This window comes from Brassica oleracea, chromosome C2 (genome assembly GCF_000695525.1).
Source record: "Brassica oleracea var. oleracea cultivar TO1000 chromosome C2, BOL, whole genome shotgun sequence".
NCBI lineage: Eukaryota > Viridiplantae > Streptophyta > Magnoliopsida > Brassicales > Brassicaceae > Brassica > Brassica oleracea.
In genome coordinates this window covers 6,045,357-6,049,101 of record NC_027749.1, presented here as the reverse complement: position 1 = coordinate 6,049,101, position 3,745 = coordinate 6,045,357, and positions in this window count along the sequence as shown.

Here is a 3,745-nt window from a genome sequence, read left to right as displayed (position 1 = left end):
AAAAAAAAAAAAAAAAAAATTAATAAAAAAAAAAGTTTACAAAAAAAAATTAGAACTTTTATTTTAAATAGTACTTTACATCCGAGCATCACGTTTATATATAACTTGTTTACAATGACTATACAAGTTTATTTTCTGTAAAGTTTTTTTTTTTTTAATGCGGAAAACATCAACCACAAAATTCCTAGCCTAGAGGTTCATACTAATATTCTTATCATGTCTAGTTTCAAATTCAACTTTTATAAAGTATGTGTGAAAGGATTACAAAACATGTGAAATATGTATGCAAACAAATAGAATAACATTTAAGAACAATACTTACCCATGCGGTGAATGGTTAAATTCACCACACTCTTCATAACCAATCAAAATGTCATCTAGGAGCAGTTAAAAAAGACAATAAAAATAATAAAAATATAGCTAAAAAAAAACAACACCGACATTAATTAACGCCACCTAAATACCTAAACTCTAAAACCATAAATCCTAAATCTGAAACACTAAACCATAAATCTCAATCCTAAAATCTAAACCCTAAATCTTAAACCTTAAACCCAAACTCTAAACAATAAACTTTAAATCCTAAAATCTAAACCCTAAACCCTAAACTCTAAACCATAAACCCTAAAATCTAAACCCTAAATCCTAAATCCTAAACCCTAAACTCAAATCCTAAACTCTAAACCCAAAACTTCAAATCCTAAACCCTAAACTCTAAACCCAAAACTTCAAATCCTAAACCCTAAACTCTAAACCCAAAACTTCAAATCCTAAACCCTAAACTCTAAACCCAAAACTTCAAATCCTAAACCCTAAACTCTAAACCCAAAACTTCAAATCCTAAACCCTAAACTCTAAACCCAAAACTTCAAATCCTAAACCCTAAACTCTAAACCCAAAACTTCAAATCCTAAACCCTAAACTCTAAACCCAAAACTTCAAATCCTAAACCCTAAACTCTAAACCCAAAACTTCAAATCCTAAACCCTAAACTCTAAACCCAAAACTTCAAATCCTAAACCCTAAACTCTAAACCCAAAACTTCAAATCCTAAACCCTAAACTCTAAACCCAAAACTTCAAATCCTAAACCCTAAACTCTAAACCCAAAACTTCAAATCCTAAACCCTAAACTCTAAATCCTAAACCCTAAACCCAAACCTCTGAACCGTAAACCCATCTGCTAGTTAATAAGATTAAGGTTTACGGTTTAGAGGTTTGGGTTTAGGGTTTATGATTTAAGGTTTGGGTTTAAGATTTAAAGTTTTGGGTTTAGGGTTTAGGATTTAGGGTTTAGATTTTAGGATTTAGGATTTAGGGTTTAGAGTTTTGGGTTTACGCTTTAAGGTTTAGATTTTAGAATTTAGAGTTTATTGTGTAGAGTTTGGGTTTAGGGTTTAAGATTTAGGGTTTAGATTCTAGGATTAGGATTTATGGTTTAGTGTTTTGGATTTAGGGTTTATTGTTTTAGAGTTTAGGTTTTTAGAATTTAGAATTTTGCAGATGGCGCTAATTAATGTCGGTATTGTTTTTTTTTTCAGCTATTTAATTTTTAATTTTTATTACCTTTTTAAACTATTCATATATGGCATTTTGGTTGGTTATGAATAGTGTGGTGAATTTAACCATTCAGCGTAGGGGAGAACCTAACTATTGTTCAACATTTAATAAATTTTTGTATTTAGAGTACATTTAGGACAACTCCAACCATTATACCAAATTTGGTGTTGAAATAACACCAAATTTAGTGTTCTTCTGTCATACTTTATTTTTCACCTCTAACCATGACACCAAAAAGTATTATATTTGTAATTAAAAATAATTATTTTAACACATTTTACTTTTAAGTTTGTTTGTTAAAATTTTGTAATTTGATATTTTATAAAAAATATTAAAAACAAACTATATGTTTTACAAATAAATTGTATATTATTAAAATAACATATCAAATTATTTAGGATATTTTATTTTATTACAATATGATGTAATTTAAAATATTATGATGTTTTAATTTTATTTTGTGAAAAATATATATATATATATATTTATTTATTTCTAATTATAAATTAAAATTAATTAATAATACTAATTCAACTATATTAGTGGATGAAGATAATAAAATCTATTTTTCATATTTGGTGTAATACATAGTATTATACGTCTACGAAATTTAGTATAACACTATTAAAACACATAATTTAGTAAAAATGTTATTTTTATTGTACTATTAAAAAGAAATAAAAATATTTAATTTTATGTTCTGAAGTCTCATTAATGTTTATTTTATAATTATAATCGTTTATCTGAAAATGAATGGTAACTAGCCCTGGGACGGATCCGGATATCCCGGAAATTTAGGGTATCCGGATCCGGATCCGTCGGATCCGTGGATTTAATATCCGGATCCGGATTCTTGGTTTCCGGATATCTGGATTTCGGTTATCCGTCTCGATATTCTATTATCCGCGGATATCCGGATCCGGATCCGTCGGATCCGTGGATTTAATATCCGGATCCGGATCCGTATTTTTAAAATACATTAAATTTTAAAATTTTATTAATATTTATATTTTATATATTAATATTTATACATGAATTAATCTTATAATATTATATTTTAGTTTTTACAATATTATAAACATATATAAATATATTTATATATGTTTATAATATTGTAAAAACTAAAATATAATATTATAAGATTAATTCATGTATAAATATTAATATATAAAATATAAATATTAATAAAATTTTAAAATTTAATGTATTTTAAAAATACGGATCCGGATCCGGATATCCGGATCTAAAAATTATGATATCCGGATCCGCATTCGGTTTGCACGGATCCAAGATTTTTATCTATCCGGATTCGGATCCGGACACTCCGAATATCCTATTTTTGGAGCAGATCTGAAGCGGATCTCGTATCGAATCCTGATCTCGTATAATAAGTTCGAGTCCTAATGGTAACCACTAATAAGTATCTCGAATTTGGATGGTCCATTCCGTTGTTAAAAAAAGGGTGGTCCATTCCACATTGGGGAGCGCATCTCAATGATTTATATCTTCAAGAATTTAAGACACTGTATTGTTGTATCTGTGACAAAGCTTTTCATTTCGTGTTATTATCTCCGACTATAATAATTTTAACTAGGATAAGATCTGCGCCTTGCGCAGCGTGAATTTATTTATATATATCATCGATAATTTTTTTTATATATTTGATAATTTTATTTATATATATACAATATTTTTTGTTGTTATTATATAATTTTTTTCCGATGGATCAGATCAGTTTTTATTAAAAATGATGGAAAAAACTATAATTAATACATCATTATGCCATTTAAAAAAAAATTCAAAATATAACATATAAGAAAAAAATTATTTTTTTCTTATATGGTTAATGTGATTGATTATTTTTTTTAATAATATAAAATTAAACAAAATGAAGAAGGATGCAAAAATTGTTATCAAATCTTTATTGTTCACAATCATTAATTGCCATATATATGTAAATCATATTAGGTAATTTCGTAGCTTTTATTTAGGGAAAGAATACACACTTCTTATATTTTAGGTTAATATAATGTTCTCTAGTGGACATTAAACAAATTATGACATAAAAATCTTATTTTTTCCCTCGAACACATTCTTGAAAAGGTGAACAGTATTATTTTCACAGTTGAATTATTTTCACTTTTATCTTACATATGGTTTTGAAAGCTTTCAAATCAACCATCGAA